This window comes from Phasianus colchicus, chromosome 3, assembly GCF_987193195.1.
Source record: "Phasianus colchicus chromosome 3, bPhaCol1.hap1.1, whole genome shotgun sequence".
Taxonomy (NCBI): Eukaryota; Metazoa; Chordata; class Aves; order Galliformes; family Phasianidae; genus Phasianus; species Phasianus colchicus.
Window position 1 is genome coordinate 51,757,125 of NC_143438.1, and position 23,519 is coordinate 51,780,643.

General features: G+C 35.5%; 1 long non-coding RNA gene across 2 annotated transcripts; it reads left to right on the forward strand.

The window, feature by feature from the left end:
- The first annotated feature begins 6,101 nt into the window (after positions 1-6,101).
- LOC149918573 (uncharacterized) lies at positions 6,102-23,108 on the forward strand. Of its 2 annotated transcripts, XR_016465578.1 has the most exons (4): positions 6,102-6,142; positions 8,623-8,773; positions 21,748-21,872; positions 22,943-23,108. It is a non-coding gene; the product is annotated as an uncharacterized LOC149918573 (long non-coding RNA). The 2 variants fall into 2 exon arrangements; XR_016465579.1 differs by lacking the exons at positions 6,102-6,142; positions 8,623-8,773 and adding an exon at positions 20,571-20,652.
- Positions 23,109-23,519: the final 411 nt, after the last annotated feature.

A 23,519-nucleotide genomic window follows, 5' to 3' on the forward strand; every position in this document is an offset into this window, starting at 1 on the left:
GGAAGCAAACTATCATGTTTGTAGCATCACATTTGGAAGGAGAGACAATTCTTGTGCATGCCATGCAGTGAGCATGTTCAATTCGTAGTATAGATGGAGGTGATATTCATTGTCTCCTGAATATTCTTTTAAATCAGAAAGGATCATCGATGACAGTTGCTGTGCCTGTCCAAGCTGAGGACTCCTCAACCATAATACCACAACAGAAACATGAGGCTGTACGTTGCATATAAGATACTTTTTTTCCCTATGGTAACAGAACACAAGATGAATGATTAGGCTTACAGAGGACATTTGACTATAACTGGACTAAGCTCCTGTCTCTGTAACCACATCCGTTCCCAAAACAGATTAATCAATCCAAGAGCAAGTTAAAAATGTCAGCATGTACTCTTCTGTGCATTGCTGCAGCCTTTCATCGGGACTTTCCTGGGATGGCATGGCTTGACAAGCATGGCTTTCCTACGTGGCGACCTCCTGGTCCTGGCCAACCCCCTACTGCATTCAGCTCACTCTTATCACTGAAGATTGTGGGGAGCAATCCCTGGCATGTCTGTGTTAAACCCACACTTCTTTCGCATCCATCCCCCATAAAACCTCAAACATTATCTTTTCATTTTAAGAAGTACTGAGAAGCTCCAAAGAATGAACTAAGAAGTCTTTTGCTGTACTGTGCTCAGTAGTATTTTATTTAATTGTGGTTGGGAGGGGTACATCTTTTAAGATCATTACACTACTGTCAGATTGGATTACTTACTCAAAAGGAGGAAAAACAGTGTTTTTCCCAACTCTGACTTGTTTAGCTATGTATTGTAGAGATAATATTATAAAGATCTGACTGATACTTTTAACTGTTCAAACTGTATGAAATTCCATAGCTTCTATTGTAAGCACTATTTTAAGGAAACATTTCTGTCATTTTGCTATGTATTGAAGTTTTTATTCTCAAACTTTATGAATGACACTCTGGTAAAAAAGACACATTAATCAAATTGTTATACTACCAGACCATCTATTCACTAATCGTTTACAACATGCCTAAGGCTGATCTTTGTGTAAACTGCATGGAAAATCCATATTCATCTGCTCCAGCTTAACTCCTGAGAACATCCTGTGCCACAATGGAGAAGCAGTAATTACAGAAAAAGGTAGGAGAGAGTAAAAGTGGAATGCACTGTTGGACAATGATTTTTAGTATCAAACATAGAAAAGCAAGAATTTCTCAAGAGCCTCACTCTTTTTTCATCTACAGTATACATTTTAATAGTCCAATAGAATAGCATTACTTATATATCAATACCAATTAAAAATAAAATGATTCTCTACATTCATAAGTTTTTATTTTTAATGTGACTACATCTTTTTTTGATATATATAATGGTACTGTGGAAATAGTTCTTACTCACTGCTTGCTTTTGGCCTGAGAAACTACACGGTAATCAATGCCAAAAAATTTCTTTCCATTACAGAATTGACATAGATAAAACAGACAATTTTTGTGACCCACAGATACTGCCTTGAATTACTTCACTTCTGCATCTTACAGGCTGAGAATTACTGCTTTAAGCAAATATGAAATGATTTCATATGAAAAACTAGCAGACATTTGAATTTCAATCCAACCTACGTCAGATAAACTATCATTTTTTTTAAGTGCACAGTTTTGCTCTTCTAGCAGCAGACATCCTAAAAACATCCACATAAGAACTACGGTATGAGAGCTATCTCCTGTTCTGAGTTGTGCAGTATCATTTCCATTTCAGCACAAAGCCTGTTATTCCTCCCTTCTGCAGGCAGTGCTGCTGACAGGTCTGTGAAGGATCCCCAAAAATGTATCAAAATGCTTTCCTGAAATAAAAGTATTAATCCATAGAAAACTTCCAAGAAGTATGTATGTCTTCCTTATTATGTATGTCTTCCTTACTGTCATATAATGGTACAGTATATTAAAAAAGCTCATGTTAAAGTTGTTTGTTTTGTTCAAAACCCAGTATTTTTACTGGGAAGTATCAGTTTTGTGGAAGTATTTGCTTCAAAATAATGTTTCTGCTGAAATTTATCTTCAAGTTGGATCTGCCCAAAAGTATCCAGTGGACACATGGCTTAATGTACTTAACCCTCCCTCAGAGTCTGAGTGTGGGAAAGACAGATACAGCTACAGATAGAGCCAGGGACTACTGTTTAAAAGCCATCCAGTATAAATGAATTAAATACATATGCCTCTCTAAAGAGAGATAGGTCTCTTCCCACAAACTGAAAAAGTAGATTGGCTAAACTTATCAGGTATAGTTATTGTTATCTGGGAATCTTCATTTATGTGCTAGTTCTAAGAAAAGGTCAATAAAAAGTTGCACTGACTTAGTTTTCTTAAGGGAATATAATAGTACATAGCTAGCAGTTATTATAATTGTGTATGAAACTTTTTAATATAGGCTGAAATTAAAACAAAGAAAATAAATATACTTGTTCTTAAAATATATGTCTCATTTTTTCATTCTCAGTTTTTAACAGATCAATTTCAAACAAGGAAAAAAATAGTAAAATGAGTTTTTTCAACAACTTTGAAAACTCTGAAATAAAAAAAAAATCTGCTGCTTTTATTTAGTGCCCAGCAAGAGTTGAACTGTAATGACAGAGATCATATGTATGAAAAAATTATTATTATTAATATGTTATCATCAGACTTCCTTGCAATTATAACTGACAATGTCACTTTTAATTTCAGTTAATCTGTTATCTTTGAATTCAGTTAAACAATACTTACAGTATTGTTTAACAGGCTTGCTTCAAGATTAAGCAATGCCTTCTATTTTGTTATGTTGGCTCACAATGTCAGAGGCAGATGTTGGTGGTATGTAGTAGAGGCTGAACCTTCCTGCCAGTATTCCATTACATTTTGATGCCGTGTGACAGATGGCAGCAGAGGGGCAGTCTGACAGAATGTGTCTGACATGGAAGTGCGCATGAAGTAAAGATGCGTCACTGATTTTCTCCATGTGAAAAAAATGGTATCCACTGGCATTTATTGATGCTTCCTGAATGTTTATGAAGAGCAAACAGTGGATGTGAGCACAGTGAGGCAGTGGACGGTGCGTTTCAGAAGCAGTGCCAGTGAAAGACAAGCCACATTCCAGCTGGCTGTGCAGCTTTTTATTAGCACAGCATGAAGATTCTTGTTTATTACTGGTGAAAATGAAATGCATAGCTAATGGTAGTAACTATATTGAAAAAACAAAATTTTGTAGCTGAGACTTTGCTCTGCTGAATAGTGTTATTATGTTCTTTGTATGAGTTGTAGTTTCCATGGAAATAAATAGGAATCATTACTTTCAGAGTGACCTACATATGACAAAAATATAATAGTAGAACTGAGTTTTTAACTGAGTTAAAACTCAGAAAAACTGAGTTATGATGACTACTTTTGTTACAAGATCCCCCAAACCATCTTGAATGTTTTGGTGCAACACGCTAATTTTTTCAGAGAAAAGGAGAAAAGAAGGCTGTGGGGTGACCTCATGGCAGCCTTCAGTACCTAAAGGGAGCCTACAAACAGGAGGGCAATCAACTCTTTGAAATGGTAGATAACTGCAGGACAAGCGGAAATGGTTTTAAGTTGAGGGAGGGAAGATTTAGGTTGGATGTCAGGGGGAAATTCTTTACAGAGAGAGTGGTACAGGTCCAACCCTGGCCATTCTGTGCTTCTGTGATTCAGTGATTTCACAAACTCTAGAGACAGATTACAAAGAGAATCCATATATTGAAATTAAAGTAAGGTGTATGAATACAGTGTATAAACTGCTAAAATAGAGGTGGCTAATTTTGCTTCAGTATTGGAAACAGATTCTGTGGGAGACAGTGATGTCAGTGGAAACCCAAGCAGAATCTATTTTTAATGGTGTTCTAAAATGCACTCTTACTATTCAGCTCTTCCACTGATAAAAATTAGTTAAGTGTAACAAATTTTATTAATATATTTTCTTCTAAAAGACCAATTTGGAGATATTAACTTCACAATTTAATATTTGTATCTGGAAGATTAAAAATGGTTTGTGGTTATCTTTTAAAATCTATTTAAGCATCTTTCTAAAATTACTATATATTAATGAAAGAAGTGATAAATACACAGCTGATTTGACACTATTCAGAAATAGTGGTGAACACATTTTCATTCTGAGACAGCTGAATGATCTTAAACTTCTGCTATTGCAGACAACTGGAGATACTTTTTTTCCAGAACAGTGCTCTTCAATAAAAGATTGCTCCAGTCAAGTAAGGATGGGCACTGGATCACATCACCACTTAAATAATCCTTAAGAATACTTTCTACCTCCTTCAAATAACAGAATCTCATATGTTTCAGTTATTTGTTAGTGTTTGTCCTTCTGTATTTTGTTGCATATGACAAATCTTATTGGTATTTTAATATTAAATTAACACTAGATACTCTATTTCTGAAGATAGATTTCATAAATTATTATATGTTTTGTGTAGAGAGATTTGGCGGCAACAGAAGTAATTACCAAGTGCAAGAAAAGCATAGACTGACTGGTAAAACACATTCAAAACTGTCTGGATGCAGAACACACAGAAATCTATTTGGTCCTTGAGTTTGCAAATAGCACAGTATGAATAATGAAAATCAAGTGTGTCTAAGTCTGGGAGAGTGAGGAAAATAGAAAGAGTCCCTAGCTGTTTACTTGAAGAAATGCTACTCAGAGGTAAACATACTCTTGTCCCCAGGAAATGGAGTGCTCCTGAAAAATTATTTTTAAATTGAGAAAAACACACTTCAGTTTAGAGGGCTTTGCTGTCTGAATTCATAACCAGGGAACAGTTCTGAAAAGGTGCCCTTTTGCTGCGTCCTGTTTTCGATTTGTGAATAACTGAGAATTAAAATGATCAGAAGCTACAGTTATTTCAAGATCTGCTGAAACTAAAGCAATTCTACACAGATATCTCCTAACTTTCTTTAACGCTCTAGACTTCTAGAGAGAGAAAATAAGTTACCCAAAACTGCTGTCACTGCTGTTCCCTGAAGAGAAACCCTAAAAAAAGTTCTATGCCAATGCCAATGTTTTATTAAGATTATAACTGTCCTTTCCCAAGGATTGACCAAAGGGCTTCGTCTGCCAACATGCACACAAATATACTGCATACATTTGCTAATAATATATCCTCCATGTATCTTTTGCCCCCATTAAAAGATGATTTTTTCGCTGTGAAAGATCAAATTTCTGACTCTTCTCAGCCATTCATTTTCCATACAATTTGCTCAGAATATGCAGAGTTGACCAAGGGCTTGTTTTGGCTCTATAGCAAGGTAGGTGCAAGAGTATGTTTAGCAGATAAATAGGCAGGCTGGCACAAACAATATGTGCTAGGTCTAGATCTATAGTATCTACAATGCCTTTGGAGAAGGATACTGAGGTTTACACTATAGCAGAATGGTCACTAGCAGAAGGCAGATTGTATCACGGAAATCCAGTCAGTGAACAGAAATGTATAAAAAAGAAATAAAAAATTTGCTATTTCTGTATTAAGGCACACCAAACACAGCACAGGAAGACAACGTACAGCAAAAAAATAAAAAACAAAAATAAAAAGTTCCCCTGCAGCAGATGAAGATACACTGATTTAAAAACTGCCTGGTTTGTTATGACCATGGCTAGTATTTGTTAATTGCTTTCTGCCTCTTTTTCAATAAACCATACTAGTGATTGAAATACCTTTTCTCTTCAAATGTTTTCTTTTTTTCAATTTCAAATAATTTCAGTCTATTTTTCCTCTATTCTTGATTTTTTTCATGGTATCTTGTTTAACTATTATCATTGAAACGTATTCTACATTTCAGTGGTGCTTAAACTCTCTTCTTGTGATTTTCATATTGCTATTGGGATTTGAATTTATCCTGCTATAGGGGAGCTGTTAGGTCATTGCTTTAGCTAGTGACTGAGAACCTGGTGAAGGGCTGTGGCTGGCCCAGTGAGCACAAATTGTGTGCATCTGTGCTCCTAAGTGACCAGAAGGGGTGGAGTCAAGGTGGAGTCACCCTGGACTCATATAAGGGCCAGTCACTGAAGGGGAGAGTTTCTTCTGTGTGCTGTATAGTCAGAGATGTCCTTCAGTCTCCTTCACCAGCTAGGTGAGTTCAACTCTTCTTTTCTGTATTTCACTATTGGCCTATCTGTGATACTTTGCCTGGTATTGCCAAGAACATGTCAGGAGCAATTTTGTATTTTTGTGGGCAGAACACCTGTGAAGTATTATGCTTGATTTCTCCATTACAATTTGATGCTAGGTTGGCACGTTTGCTTCTTGAGTCATTGCTAGCCTTTAGAAGCTTTTCTTTAAATTTTGTGAGTCCCTCCCTGTAGTGTTGTTTCTGATTCGGAGTGGACACTTATCTTTCCTGTCTACAGCAGTTCGTATTTTGTTAAATTAAAACCTTGGATAGGCTTCATTATGAAGAAAGCTCAATTGCATTGTGCTCCTCATTTATCATACCACCAGTCTTTGTATCATAGGTAAATTATATCAGCAATAGTTTTATATTCATTTCCAAGTCATTTTGTTAGCTGTTACTGTATATGTTACTTCACTTCTTTTGTGTTTTTATTTTTAACTTATCAGTATATAGGAAAACCCAGAAAAAAAAATCCTAATTATATAGGCTTATTTTAGCTTAATAATTGCTTTTACAAGCATTAGGAGTGGGGTATTCACAAGTATGGGCTTTTTGTGTTGTATGTTTTTAGTAGGCAAGAATTTCCTGTGAGTGCTACATACTGGAAAACTGTTCTGTTTAATAGCGATGTTTGTTTTTACATACACTTTAAGGAATTTGAGTGCACTGAGAGTTTAGTTCCAGGTTAAAGAACCTAATCTGAACTTCTAAATTTAGTATAATTTCTTGTCCTGTTTAATATGTGAATTGATGATATGGACAAGGGTTTTGAGTGCATCCTCAGTGAGTTTACAGATGATGCCAAATTGGAAGGAAGTGTCAATTTGCCTGAGGGTGGGAAGGCCCTGAAGAGAGGTCTGGGTAAGCTGGGTCACTGGGTTGAAGCCAGCGGAATGAAGTTCAACAAGACTAACTGTCATATTCTGCACTTTGGCCACAACACCAGGCAGCGCTACAGACTGGGAGCAGAGCACTGGAAAAGGATCTGGGGTGTTGGTTGATGCTCAGCTGAATGTGAGCCATCAGTGTGCCCAGTTGACCAAGAAGGAAGTGAAATCCTGGCTTATATTAATAATATTGTTGCCAGCAGGAGCAGGGAAGTGCTCATCCCCCTGTACTCAGGTCTGTCTGGGCCCCTCACTGTAAGAAAGACATCAAGGCCCTGGAGCATGTTCAAAGAAGTGCAATGAAGCTGGTGAGGGGTCTGAATCACAAGTCTTATGAGGAGCGACTGATAAGAACGAGGGTTATTTCCTCTCTGGGGAGGAGAAGGCTCAAGGGAGCCCATATCACTTGGGATGACTGTACTTTGTCATTTAACAGATCTGTAGCATTTTCAGTGTGCAGAAATCTAGACAAATAATGTGGTTTTGTTAATCCAATTTTTTTTTTTTTTGAAAGTAGCTTGTCTGCCTTTGAAGCTTGCTTCTCCCTAGGGGGTTTTAAAGCCATTCATTTTCAAGCAAGTCAACCCATGCGCGCGCACACAGAAAAAATTGGAACTATTTTTTCATTCATTCTTCATTTTTGGAATCAGTAAGGGCTGAATTGTACCTTTATGGTACTGGTCTGTCATGAGGGTTTGCAGCAGTCCAGCAAGTGCTCTGAGAGGCACTGTGCCTCAGGTAAGCACAAATACTAATGCATGGTGGGAGCCCTGCCTTCTGTAATTGCTAATGATGTGTTCCCTTTAACAGATGTTCTGATGATTGAGTGGAGACCACAGCCACGTTTAACGCAACCCCTTCTAGCGTTGCTACCTTCAGTAATACTGTGCAGAAGCTTTTTACAGTTTATTTTTACTATCTATATGGTACATGTCAGAGACTCATAGCATTCTGCTTTCCTGAAGGCAATTCCGAAGAGCTTAGCTGATTTGTTAGTGCATATATGTATTTTAGCTCTGGCAGTAGAATAACTAGACGTGTAGAAACAGACATGCAGAAGAGCAAAACTACTTATTTTCCATTTCTGCTCAATGTCATGTAAAATGTTAACACCTGGGAAAAAGAGTGAGTTGAAAGCTTTTACGTTTCTTCTTTCCAAGAAGGCATCAAAGTAAGTAAGTTCTCGTCCCATCTATTAGATGAAATGTTTTATTTGATGCTGTGAAAACATGTATCGATTTATTTGAAGTTCAGTGATAATAAAGAAATGCCTGTCCAAATGTTTTAGGTACTCATACCACCAGCTGTTAAAGAGGGAAAAAAAGAGGAAAAGAAATGATTGTATTTCTCTTGGAAGCAATGAGAACTAAATCATCTTACAATTCAGGCACTGTAATTTCTTTTCTGCCATGGGGAAAAATAATCTTTGTGAAAATCTCCTGTGGGACAGCTGAAAATGAATGAAATCTGTCCTTCTTACTTATTTTGAAGAGATTTGGGAATGGTCATTAAATTTCCTAATTTGTTCATGTTCTATCTCTTCACGCACAGGTCTGTGGTATGGTGCACTTCTAAACTAGAAAGAAAGGACTGAGGTACAAGTCAACTTGCCTGAAATAGATGGACTTTAAGGACTTTGACGCAGTGGGAGAAAAAAAAGGGGGCTAAGTATATAATAGTCCTGTGAAATACTTTGGATGATGTAAGAATTTAATTATCTACTTTGACAGAAATATTTTCCTTGTCAATAATTAAACACACGGGTTTTGACATAGGAAACGTAGAACTTGTTTTGGTATGCTTTTAATAGTTTAGGAAAAGCTGAAAAACGAAGTCACACTCTCTGCAGATAGCAACTTTGACAAAGGTACTTTTTTTTTCTCCCCTCCATGAAAGCTGTTCTATATGCCCTATCCCTGGAGGTGTTAAAGGCCAGGCTTGATGAGTTCCTAGGCAGTCTGATCTAGTGGATGGCAGCCCTGCCAATGGCAGGGGGGTGGAACTAGATGACCTTTGAGGTCCCTTGAAACCCAAGTCATTCTATGATTTTTAAGTAATTAAAAAATGAATGACATTCTGGTGCAGTGCAGAAAATGGTTGTGGAATATCCTGTCCTGTCTCCAATTCTCTGGAATAGCTCACTGCATGAAGCATTAAGTGCTCTTGGAAGAGCAGCTGGTGCTGGTGCTTTGCCCTTCCACGTGTTTCTTTTCAAATGCTGGCAGTTGCTTCAAGCCCATAGCCTGTATTACATGGAGTTTGTCCTGTTTGTGAATTACAATGACCCTGGTTGAAACAGAAGCCTCATGCTGGTTTGTGATAGAAGTTATTTTCTCTTTTAGCTATTAAATGTCTAAAACCTGACTTTGAACAATGAAGGGATGTTTGATTATGTGAGAAATGATATCCTCAAAGGAACTGTTCTCTTTGAGTGTAAAATATTGTTCTAATAATAGATACAAGTTCTGCTCAGAAAATATATTTTAGAACATGTTAACTAGCCTTTGAAGCCATAAAGAGATAGCTTTCTTTTGGATCCAGGCATTTAATACAATGTGTGTATGAAGTGTGATTAAATGTACAGATAATTTTAAAAATTATATCAGATTTGTGAGCAAAGCTGGTCAAAGATTTCCAGTAAAATGATTCATTTTTATAATTTCATGGAATGTGTGATTGAGTTTCATACGACAAATATGAAGTTATTAAATAGATATAAATAATGTGATTTGAATCTCAAGAACAGGATGCCTGTTCTGTGGTCTGTCTGGTTCAAGTTAATATTTATCATATTTAGGCTAAGTGGAACTAAGGGCATATGTAATTTAGCATCTTACAGCGTATACTCTATTAGTTGTAGAAAACAGCTAGTAAGATAATTTATTTGAATTTTGTTGCTTTCTGTTTTTAATATTGCTGGAAGGAAACAATAGTATTTATATTGCAGTATATCTTATGTGGACATGAATTCCTGAGCTGAGGCCTGTCCACTTATTTCATCTAGAATAATATAGTAGCCTTCTCCACAGTTTGAATTAATGTGTCTTTGCTCCAGAACTTCCAGTAAATCAGCAGAGAAATAGTATTGTTGAGTAAGGTGAGCTGAATTACCTCAAGCAAGGATCTTTTACAGAGTGGGTGAAGTTTCAAGGGCAATATGCTGAGCTATCATGACAGAAGTTTTGGTAGTAACAGCAGATATTTAGGAATATAATGGAGACAGGCCACTCCAGTCCCAGCTGTAATTGTTGCAAATCGACAGTCTTGTTACATGTTTTTGTGAAATTTTCTCCAGGGAGGAGCAATGTTTGGTTGCAGCGAGCACAAATATGCTTAAGATCATGGAAAGTGGCACAACTTCCTGTAGCAAGCCTGGAGTATATTATGAGGGGACCTGAATAGACACTGGCAGTCATAATTCTAGGTCACATTTGAAAGTCAAGGAAGTCTGCTTCCTGTAAAGTAGACTAGATTAAACTTCCTGAGGAGTAAGGTGAGAGGTTACTGAAGTAAACAAGTAGAAAAAGCAAACAAACCTGTCAACATCTGTTTAACAACATAAAAGGTACTGTTTGCATAGCTGTCTGTTTTCTGAAGAAATACATAGTGTCCTCAAGTAAACAGTGTGGTCAGAAGATCAAAGAGTTCATAGATGTAACCCTAGCACACAAAGTGCTGGATTGTAATTAACAAGGTATTCTTTCTCTGCATTTACATGTGGAAATTAAACTGAGGTGACATCACCATCTGTCACTGCCATACTGTGATTGCATGGCACCAGTGCAGATATGTCAGAGGGGAAAATAGGGCCAGAAAAAGGACAGATGCAGAGTTAGTATAGGTGAAGTGCAAGTTCAGTAAATCCAAAGCATGAGTGTACTTTCAAGATGGGCTTTAACTGGTGTTAGGGGCTGTGCTTACTGTACACTTACCCTTTTATTCCTAACCTTCATATTAGCTGCTTGACTATTTTAACATGAATGACTGTGAGACATTCATTGTTAGCAATCACTGATTTTTGTATATGGCAAAGTACATAACACACTGTATAACAAAACCATACCTGTGAGAAGACTTGATCTGTTTATTTTGATAAATTGCTAAAACTGCAACAAATGTTGATTTAGCATGATACTGAATTATGTAGAATACTTTGTGGTGTCATTCTAAGATTTTTGCATTATATTATATACATAAGAAATATGCAAATATACTCAAATCTGTACTAAATATACAGCTTAGAATAAAAGGTTTAACACCATTATGTTTTTTGGGGAGCATAAGGAATGAGTAATATAATAATATAATGGCATTTTTCTTTCACTCTAGAATGTTATACTTCTGTTGAAAGAGTTATGTACATACATTACATCACTCTCTATTTTCACAGATGGAGGTATATATTTTCCAGCAGCCCTTAGGATGGTACTTAAAGCTCTGTAGTTGAATGCTACCTGATTTCAGATAGTATTTTCTGGGTAGAATCTCCATCTGGTTTTTAGAAGGCAGAAGGCATTGTTCAGTGCTAAAAATGGTTACAATTATTCCCAATTACAGTATTCCCTGTGCCAGCTTTTTGTGCAGTTTATCCAGGCTCCAGTATAACATGAGGAAGTGAATGGTGTGTATGAAAAAAAAGGTGGTTGGGTAAGAACAGACATTGAGTTTGGGGAAAAAAAAAAAAAAACACCTTAAACTAGCACTTAACATAGTATTGATATGTTTTGCTATTTTTCATCTCTATTCTTTAATCAGTAAGTGAACTTAAAAAAAAATAAAATAAAATAAAAAATCCCATGTTTGATAAAGAAAACATTGGTGAAAGTTATAGAAACACATGAAAGCTATCAGGAAACAAACATGCAGGAATGATTACAGGGAGTGTTTGTTAATAGCTTTGATGTTAGAATATTTGAAAAGAAGAAAGCTATCAGTGTTCAAATTCTCATGTTTCCCCTGATTGCACTTTTTTAGAGGCCAAAGCAGCTATAAAATAAGCTTTAATCTGCTCTGTGAAGTTTAATTTGAAGTAGCATACATCTAAATTGCCATAGTCTTATAAATTTGGAGTAGAATCTTCATCTTCTGCAGTGATGCGGTGAATAAACCCAGAACTATCTTCAAGGAATCCCTGTAGCTTTAGGAGTTTCCTATGTATACCTGGGTGAGGCAGACACAAGCGGAATGTGCAAACACAGATCAAAATAAAACTTCTCTGTCAAGCAAGGCCCTTTTGGCACAGGTTGCTTCACTTACAGGAAAAAAAAGAAAAACGTAGAAAAAATGTGGTTATAAGGTGATGGCAGCATACTTTAAAGTGCTTGAGTTTGGTAAATATAAGCAGATTTCATATCTGAACCAGCTGGTTTTTCCATCAAGAGGACAAGAGTCACACTGGAAAACAGTGTTTAGATGTAGTACTAAAGGATGTGGTTTAGTGGGGAAATATTGGTGATAAGTAGATGGTTGGAATGCATGATCTTGGAGGTCTTTTCCAACCATGATTTTCATTTGGGTCGTCTTTTTGGTGGCTTCAGCTGATGCTTAAAGATGCAGAAGACTTGGTGCACTGAGTCAAGGAATAGTCAGGGAGCTTCATTTCTACTCTGACCAGGTATTTAATGGTTTGGATATCTGCATGTGCCTCTGGACTCTCCATCAAACCAAAGTTGGCAAATGGAGTCAAAAAATAGATTTTTTTTAATATGTTAAGATAAATAGATTCAACAATGAATCTTTCCTGCTTAAAAATTCTTTTTAAAATCGATGCCAGTAACTAAAGTCTTGAAAGCAATGTTAATATAACAAAATTTAAAAAGTGTGGTTGCTCTTCTATCTTAGTTAAAATAGGTACCTGGAAACGTCTACATTTTTGAATAAATGTATCCTTTATCCTTTTTTAGGATGATCACATAGTTTACACTGAAGTGTTTTGTAGAGAATACATATTTCTCTATCTTCTTCAGACTGCTAGATAATTCAGCAACCTGCTCATTAAATTTCTCTGAAGTATCCCTTCACTAAAATTGTTTGTTTTATTTTTACCAACCTAATGCATGCTAGATCACCATTGAAGCGTTAAGAGATTTTTTTTAATGTTGTGCTCCAGGTACAGGAGTTCTGCATTCTGAATCTGACCAGAAAAACTTTCTAAAAATGGGAACCACTGTGAATTCTGAATTCAGCCAACACATTCAATGAATGCGTAAATTAGTAAATATGTGCTTTCTTGGCCAGAGAGATGCAGCAAATAAAAATCTCTATTTTGCCAATGGATCACTTATTTTCTGTTTTTCTTTGACATTAGTGATTTAAAAAAAAAAAAGGCACAGTTTGACTTCCTCCTACTGAATCTAAGACTACTATCTGAATTTTGTCAAATTTAAATAGGCAGGTAGTGAACCAGCAAGGTAAGTGATGTCCTTACCCTCCTGCCTGCAACCAAATGACGAAGCAAATATCTCTTGGCAATCTAAAATCATGCTGGTTCTATGCCTGTACTAGTTCATCCCTCTTCATGTATATGTGTCTATTAAAAAAAAAAAAAAATAATTTAGAAATGCTATACTATAATGGACTAGTCCAAAGGAAAAGGGTAAAACTACCAGGTCCATCTTTAGAAAACATTAAAATAGATGTTTATATTAATCAGTTATACAACAATTGAAGGAAATTAATTAGTTCTGGCCTGTCAGGTATTGACTGAGGAGCTGTAAAGCCTGTTCTGTGATAAGTTGACTGCAGGCAAAAATAAATTTAAAAAAAGGCAGAAATCCTTTGCTAGATGTTCAAGTTCAGCAGATTATTCTGTACAGTGTGGAGGATTTAAGAGCTGCAGTGAGCCTTTAAACCCTCAATAAAAGTTGAAAGAATAAATTGAGCTTTATAATTCTATTGCATTTGAGATTTTAAATTATTTTCCACGTGATCTTAATCTCTTGTACAGTAAATAAAATACTTTTATTCCCCTCTACTTTTCTTTGTTTTTTTTTTTTCCTTTCTATTTTTAAAATAACATTCCCAAGCTAAGGTTTGTAATGTGCACTGAAGTGTTTCTTGTGTTCTTTATCAAGATGGCCTAATAAGAAGAGCAGCTGTTAGTGATACCTGCCTTTGATGGTAGTGCCAAAATTAAACCTCATAACTAGATTTCTAATCATAAGTACAGGCTTTCTCATGCCAATCTAACAGGGAAAGGTTTGTGCTAACCCTGAAGATTCTCCATATTTCCATATGTCAGGTTCTGAGGGAGCAGTGTGGGTCAGCATTTCTAGGGGACTGAGCTCTCATTCTACATGGTGGTCCTTTGCAAGTGCATATTGACAAGCGTCCTCAACGTTGTCATCTCTTTGGTGAAAAGATGTCTGCATCAGCACTCCCTGAGCACACAACACAGAGCTGGAACTCTGTAGACTTTAAGTTCCTTGCTCCCTAGGGTGCAGAAAGGGCTGTGAAGTCACAGCTGGAATAGATTTTTATTTTTTAAAAACAGGAAGGAAGTTTTGGTGCTGCACTTTGAAATGAAAGTTGATTCAGTTACCAGACATTTCTCTGTATGCAACTATATATAAATGATTATTTTCTTTCCATGACATAGATATAAAAGGTTTCAGGTATTTTTTAAGATTTCAAATTCAAATTTTGAAAGTGTTTTGTTGAGTCATAAAGCCCAGATGTTTCCACTAGCTTAATATTTGGAATAGTCTGTTAAAGCAGCTCTTCAGTTTACGAAATGTCATAGAATAATAAAAATAAGAGCATACGTTGTATGATTCATGGATATTTGAATCGTATCTCTAAGGAGCTTGACTCTTTCTTATCCTGTTATTTTAGAAACATACTGAGGAGGCCCATGATGCAGTGTTGCATTAATGATAAAAAGAAAATTGTCTGATATAATCCAGTAGAAAAAAGGAGCAAAATCAGTGGCTTTTGAAAAAGAAAAAGGAATGTCTTCATGTTTTTCCCCCCTTATCAATGTTGTATTTCTTATGGCTATAACTTGGCTGTTTTATTTTATTCTTTTTTGTCACTTTCATATAGAGAGAGTCCAACTGCTAGCAGTTCAGTCCATTGAGCACTAGAAAATTTCTTCAAAAAATACACTCATTATATCATTCATAAACCCAATAAACACTTTTTGGTAGTGGCTACCAAAAGAGACCTCTTTTTAACTGAGGTGGTCTAGTTGGAGAAACACTACTGCCTACTTCCTCCTACTATTTGTGTTTTAGATGTAAATGGGCTCCAAAGGCTATCATTTAATTGAGCAGTTTTGTCCACTTGTCCACTTCTGCACTCTCTAACATCTCTCTGCAGGACAGCCAGATACAGGGAGCACAAACTACCTGACAAAAAGCTTTGTCTTCAAGTTTCAGTGATAGAACTAACTGCTTTTCTATGCTGTCTCTTGAAATTCTTTTTTTCTTTCCCATGTGTGCAATAATAAATATGTATTTTGTGTACTGTGATAACTGCTCTTTTTCCAAACTGGGAATTGGATTTCACATCTCCTAGGCCTCTTTTCTTCCCTTTGAATTAGCATCATTCAAAAGTATGAGGTAGACTTGGTGAAACATTTGATGCTATGAGTTTTCTCTTTATTTTCTAATTGATGATTTTTTGCTGAGCTTTATAGGTGTAATCCTTTTTACTACTTCATTAGTTCTGTGTTGATAAAGCTTATTGTTTTGATCATGAAAATCAGGGGTAGTTTCAGTGGGAAACTATTTTTTAAAAAATTTACTTTTTTCATCAGATCATTTGGTCTCTTCTTCCATGAAAAGCTGTTACTTCAGTGCTGTACATTTGACAATCTGTTTAATTGTTTGATTGTACTTGCTGAAGCAAACAAAATGGGTACAGCAGGAGCTGACAGACTTTCATTTGTACCCAGAAAAACATATGAATTTGCAGAGAGTTCAGAAGCTTTCAATATTACTTGTTGCCAGTTTTCACATTATTGGAAAACTGTATGTGTAAGGCTTGCTTTGGGGGCCTTTTGTGTTTTGTTTTTGTTTTTTTTTTTCCACCTACAGGATTAAATATAGGCTGTATCTCCCATATTCTGCAGCAATGTTTGTGTGTAGAGCCCTTTGTGGGTTTGTTCTGGTTTGGCTAGATTGCTCCTGGAAGTTATCAAAGAGCTGTAAAATCCCCAGCACCAGCTTTACCTTTCTTATGAGCATTGACCAACATAACATTTGCTTCACTTCACAGCGGCTGCAGCTTTTCCTTTTCAGCTTCCCAAACCCCTCAGCTGTAGGAATGGCAAATCCTGACTGCTCTGACCTGTAAATCCTTTCTAATTTCTTGCTGTCTTTGTGCCCAGGAGAGGATGTAACACTGGTATAGCCTCTGATTATACACAGGGCCCCAGAGATTGGCTGACTCCAGAGCACAAAGGCTGAAGCCAGAAAACCATTGATTTTTAGCACAAGGATCTGAAATCTAATCAAATTTCAGTAATATCAGACTGTGACCTTTTCTCTTATTAGTGAATTTATGCACAGCTTAGTCTCTGATTCCCATATCGCTTTGTATGTGCTGGTGCTGCCTTCAGCATAATTATTGGAAAATTTTGAGTGTTAATTGAGCATGATTGAATTTTGATATGAATTGTGTGTGCAATATGTGAGAAGAAAAACGCGCTTGTATTTTTCCGAAGGTAGGATGGGATAGGTAAGCAAACTTCCTAATGGGACAAGAATCCTAGTTTTTCATGATCCAGCTTTTTAACGTTGTTCAATGAACAGGAACCTGATGACATAATGCCATGTGATACATGTTTCACTTAAAATCCATAAAATGCAGCACGATAAGGCTCTCTACAGTATTGGAGTGGAAGCTCAGATAATGCTATTGTTGGTAAACCTTCCATTTTCAAGTGTTTAACTTAGCCGTAAAACTTTGCTTTGGGAAAAACCTTGACCAGCATTGTCAAGAATAGACTTCAAAAATTACTTGTTAAAAATTTGCTACAAATACTTATCAAAAAACAAAGTTCTTTCATTCCTTTCAGAAATCATAAGAAGGGCATAGGCTGTAATATTGTGGTGAATATTTTGATGCACAGCCTAAGATATAATTTCAAAGCTGATGTTTATTTACCAATTCTTTGAATTACTTTCATAATGAGTGGTGAAGATTTTTTTAGTTTCATCATTGTGTGTACTTAGTGTTAGTGTTCTATTTCTATGTTAAAACATACAGTGTACTTGAAGCATTAAAAAAATAGATTTTGTGAAGTCCTAAAAGCTTACACAATTTGTTAACCTTTTAATTTAGCGATTCATTTACTTTGACTTAAATAGCCTCAAGCAAACAAGAATTAGGAGTAATAATTTGATCTCCACAAAGTAAAATAGTGAAATTCATTTTTGGAAATGAATGTATTTAAGTTCTTATTCAAAATGTTTAGCCACAGTGCAGGAGAACAAGTTGTTTCAGAAGATGGCATCTGATATATTTCTTTCATTTTAAACTAAGGCTTTGATATGTCCTAAAATAATTAAGTTAAGTTTCCCATGTGAATCAATCTATTCTGTTTTCATTTTGATTCCAAATGTTTTGAATGTATGTATTCTTTTCCTTTTGGAGTAATAGTAGCTTTCACTTGGAGTAAAGGACGGATTCAGATGATATACTGTGAAATATCCAGACTTGACCGAATTGGCCTGAAGTTTGTATGCAAATATAAATTTACATCTGTATTTTCTCTCAAAAAGGTTTATTAATTTGATATATTATAAGCTAAGCACTACATTGAATATTTAAATGTACAACTTAATTTTATTCTCGTAAGCTAGTAAGCTACCCAAGAATGTAGGTTTCCTAGCAATATTTTTATATTATTTTAAAGTTATAAACTTTAATTTTAAAGTGTAGAGTTTAGAATTATTTTCTACAGTAAGTTTACTGTTGATTTTTAATATTTAAAAATATGAAGATGAGGTAAGCAGAGTCGCTCCAAAATCTGTTTTTCATGATATATAAGGTTAGCCTATTAATTTCTATAATAGAAATAGATTCTCACTTCTTGAGCAAGTAGTGGAAGAGATCATGATTACTAGAAGAGTGCTCTAAAACACCTTCTTTAAATTTACTATTTATAAGAACTGCATATATACATGGAAGCACATACAGACTTCTAAAAATATTTTAACTGTGTGTAATATAAATTTATAATTCTTTTTGAGATTATAATTACTAGATGGAAGATTGTGTATGATTTTTTTCTTAAGGCCAAAACTTAAAGCTTTGTTTGGCTTAGACAGAAAGAGTTAATGACATCAGCAAACTAAGAAGTGAAAAGGGGAAATCTTTTATTTTTGTTCTTCTTAATTTCTTCTGAAAACTCTGTGAACAACCAGATCATAGCAATGTGGCATCTAAGAGACTGATTCATGGATATCATTGGTGATGAAGAATCTTCCACTGGGCTATCATGCAGTAATTATTTATTTTAGGACTTTTACATCTATTTGATTTTGCAGGACCAGCTGTACCCAGTAAAGTAGATTTATGCAACTTGATTTCTTATGCTCAGTACCGGAAGGATATTCAGGGTATCAGATTCTATAGGATGAAGGAAGTACCGTAGATAAAGTAAAATAACAGGTGTAATTATTTCAAGAATCATGTCTAAGCTGCAGTAAATATACAAAAGTATCAAAATGCATCAAATAAATGGATACACAAAGCTATTTGTAAGGATTTGTGTTTTGTACTTTACCTTTATCATTTCATATACTTGTAGTTCTACGTTCTTCACACTAGCAGAAGTGAAGATAAGGAATTTGCTCACCTTAGAAGAATTTAAAAATATTTTCCCTTCTAGTAAAGAATTCTGCATTATTTTCCTTTTGAATCTCATTTCTAAGTATTTCATTTTATACCCTCTTAATCCTGGCGACAAACTGAACTTTTTTCCTGATGTCAAGTCATAATGATGCTTTGCAAAACCTAGAAATGGAGTACCTCTCCAGTGGCTATTGCTGTGGTTCACAAAATATAGATCTCCTTTCAATGTAATGAGTAATTCAGTGATTCCATAGGGTAAAGTGTCTTTGGTGTGACTGTGTTTAAAACAGATAAAAGCCTCAAAATTGTTTTATATCTTGCAGGGTCCCAAGCTAAGATTAATGAGTAGCTGGCAAGGAGATAGGGCAAAATAATACTTCATATTCAGGAAGTATGAAGTCCTCTGGAATAAGGAGGATGTTGTATGAAGAGACACAAAATAATGAGATCTTTTGTTGATGGGTTTTTTTTTTTCAAGGTATAGTGTTAACAGTACTATGTAGCTATAACATCCATATCAGTACTGTTGTACAGATGATGCTATCATAACATTTGAACTAGCCATGGATTGTCTGAGAATAATTAAAATGTATGACTTTAGGTCCAGGGTTTTTTAGTACTGTGTTCTATGCACTGAAATCAGTGGCCTGTCAATATCACTTCAGTGCCTGTAAAATTATGGAGATTATTCTGGGAGTTATTGAATAGCCTCTGAAAGACAGTGCAGGCATTTGTCACAGGCCACATGGTTTCACAATTTCCTTTTATAACAAGGTTATCCACCTGATTGACTAGGGGAAGTCTGTTGGTTGAGTATTTTTCAATTTCAGCAAATTTTTTGATACTGTTTCTCACAGTATCTTTCTGGATTAAATATCCAACATAAAGCTAGGCAAAAGCATTATGTGATGGATGAGCAACTGACTGATGGATCTGGCTCAAAGGGGTATAGTAACTAGCTAATGTAATTCATGGTTCATCTTTACCATTACACAGGAAAAACTGAGAGAAGGGCAGATGCTACTTGGTTCAGTAGCAACAGGGGGTCTTTACAAGGCTGGAAATGGAAGATTTGTGTTTCTTTCCAGGGATTTTTTTGCAGTCTTTGTTCATAGTCCTTAGAGGTCCCAAGATATTAGTACCATCGCTCAATTAAAGCAGTGACACCTGATTCTTGTGTTCTTTTTCAGTCTTCTATCTGTGTAAGAACAAATGAGGAAATGATAATAGACAAGTTTCCCCTACCTTCCTAAGCATATACCAACGGGTTAAAATTAAAACACCACATTACTATTTCAGGAAAGAGATCAGTATAAATATATGCAGGGCTATCCACTGTACCAGAAGACACACAGGTCACATTATTGCTTTTGGGAGAGCTTGAAGACACCTGAAGAACTGTGGGGCATATAAAGCTTGTACATTATGTGCTTAGATGCTTTCCATGCTTTTCCCCTCTGTGTACAAACCTCAATGTCTGTAGCGTGCATATGCAAATAAAAATGAGATGAAGATTTCAGTACTTCAGACTGTACAATTTATCTATTTATTTATTTATGACAATTTCTTGGTGATGCCCTTGCTGAGAACACATAGAGAGAAATTGCATCCAAAACACTTCATTTTCAAAAGCATTTCAGTTACTCTGAAATACTTTGATGTCATAATTTCTGTGACAAGCTGTGCTGTGCTTTCCCAGCAGAAGGAGCAGAAGGTCTAGAGGAACAAGGCTGTATTTCCTTTTGATTACTCCTAGAGCTATACTGAAGTAACTTTATGGTAAAGTACACATTGAAATGCTGTCATTTGAGCTCAGTTTTTTTTTTTTTTTTTTGAAAATTCACAAATCCCTTTATTGTCACCTTTGTGTATAGAAGTTTACCATTAAATAAATTAAAAGTTCTTTTTAAAATATAATTTTGAGTTGTATTTAGTGAATTCCTTGAAGAACTAGGCAAGAGAAGTAGAATAATGTTTTGGTTTTTTTAATGTACGTTATCTCTCTAAAAGACATGCTCCCACTTTCCCTGTGGCAAAATTATTATTCTTAGCTTTATTTTCTAACAGCTGTTAGATTTTTCTATGTTTGGAGAAAGTTGAAGGTCAAGATGATGACTGGGCTGGGTGACAGATGATTCGCCTATTTAGTGTGTTCGGCCATCTCCAGTTAGCATAGATTATATATTGCTTTTGATGCTTACACACAGAGCTGCCAATATGTGAGAGATTTGTGAACTGTCTGGAGAAGTTGGGGTGTTTTCTGTCTCCAGTGTGGAAATCAAGCCTTCTAATGGCAATCTTCCTCTCAGGTCAATTCTTTCATGTCCTGAATCCTTAAATCATGAAAATAACAAGATATTATATCCCATTGCCTGTCCTCATTTTCTCCTTTCATGAAGGTCTTCCACAAAGGATAAATATCCTTAGGACATATATCCTCTCTTTGCCTACCAAGTACTTTAGCCTTATGATTTAAGACAGATTTTATTTTCACACCCTATTTTTCTGGTTCTGCCTGCTTAAGTCATGAAACTACGTTGTTTTCTTTCATAGAATATGCACTTCCTTTCTCTGGCATTAGAAGTTGCCAACATTAAACATTTATTTGTTGTTTTTCAAAGTAATTTTTGGATGTTTTGATGCCATCCAGCACTATAGCTGGTTAATTTTTTCTCATTAAATTTTTGAAGAAACCTTTCTGTTTGCTCTGTGATGTTTGGAAAACCAAGCATTTCTTTTTTCTCTGTCTCAAGACCATGAGTTTTATCAATCTTGGCACAAATTCATATTAGATTGTGTCTGAAATTATTCAGCATATCTAATATTTTATTCCGTTTTCTTTTCCTCCTTTATTTTTCGCTTTAATCTCTCTAGAGATTTCGGCATTCCCAGAGTAACACAAGCGGATAGATTCCCACAATTTGTGTTTGTTTAGCAGGCTGCATCACAAAAGAAATTTCTAGATATTAATCCTGTCCAGGAAGAGCTTCATTTAATGGGTAAGTTCTTTGCAGAGTTTGCTAAGATATCTTCTGAATTTTAAAAGAATATTTGGATCTCAGCATCCAAAAAATATGTAGTTATAAACTTAGAAGCACAGATAATTCCATTTGTATATTCCAACAACTTCCTAGCATATCTGATAACAGTATGGTGAATGTATGACCGTTCTGAGTTTGTGCTGATTTTTTTATGAAGGAGACATTTGGATGAAAGCTCAGTAGCTTAGAAGACAGGAGCAAAGATGGTATTGGTGAGATCCTTTTAATAAAACCAATCTGATTCTTTTTCTTAGCATTCTGGCAAACAGAAAATACATATTGTTCTGAAAGTAATGCCTCGTTTATTTCTGTGGCTACTAGAATGGACACAAAGAGCGCAGTAACCCTCTTTGATATTCTTAGCTACAAAATACTATTTTTCAGAATAGTCACAGCCATTAGCTATGCATTTTTGTCAGCAATAAACAAGAGCCTGCATGCCATACTTTTCATGATCTGCACCAGCAGAGGTGGCTGCTGTCTCCACTGTTGAAACGTACCACCCACCACTTTCTTAGCTCACATCAACTGTTTGGTCTCCATAAATGTTTTGTTTCTAGAAATGAAGGACATCTGGAGCCTAAAAAGTAGAGACCCTGCTTTAAATAGGAGGTAAACTGTACTCTGCTAGGGGTGATAGTGGGTGTCTTAACAGGGTCTGACCATCAATTGCATACTAATTCAACAGCCATATTTTTTGTAAATGAATTTCTGACCATATATAGGACCTGGTTTATGTAACATGCAAGTTTTGCCTGGGAACTAGAGACTCAAATTAATGCAATACATGCATAATACTAGAATTTAGGATGTAGAGCAATCCTTGGAATAAGCGGGTACTTCAGAGAAATTGTATGAACATTTATTTATAATTTGTATCTTTTAGTCCCCTAACTACTGGTAACTGAGTTGGTCAGAAAGGCAGTTATATTGCTGAATAATTTCATAACGTCTATGTAATGAAATGCCATTGAAAGAAGTTCCTGCTATGGTCATGGTTGTATATTGCACCTTAACATCTCTTACAGATGAGAAGTGTTTCTGAAAATGTATTGATGAAATCTAGAAAAGTCATGTAACTGAAAAAGATCCCTGGTAAATTGTCATTGGACAAGATTCAGGAAAGCACAATCTACGTTATTGAACAAGTAATACTTGAAAATATTTTTTTCTGATGGTTCTTCCTGCAGATGTGAAAACAGCTGTCTTTTAAATGTTTAAGAGGATAAAAATAAAGAAATGTTCTGTAAAATATAAGTTCTTCTCTTCCTCTAAAAGATTAATTTTCAGAAGACAAATTCTTGAGAGAGAATCATAAATAGAAACAGTTTGACACTTTGCTTTCTGGTTATTTAAAATAAAATAAATACCTGTTATGTTTCAATGTCTTAAATGTTTTAAAGGGTGATATCTGTAGAACTGTGAGCTTTTCCAGCTTGATATATAAAGCAGGCATATGCCTCAAAAACAAAGAAAATTAACAACTTTGCTTATGCAAGAGTTTATTTTTCAGATGATCGTATTGTATGAAATCTGGGCAAAGGGCAATGTAAATTTATTGGAAATTATCCAAAATATACTGTCTCATTCTACTAGCTTTGCATC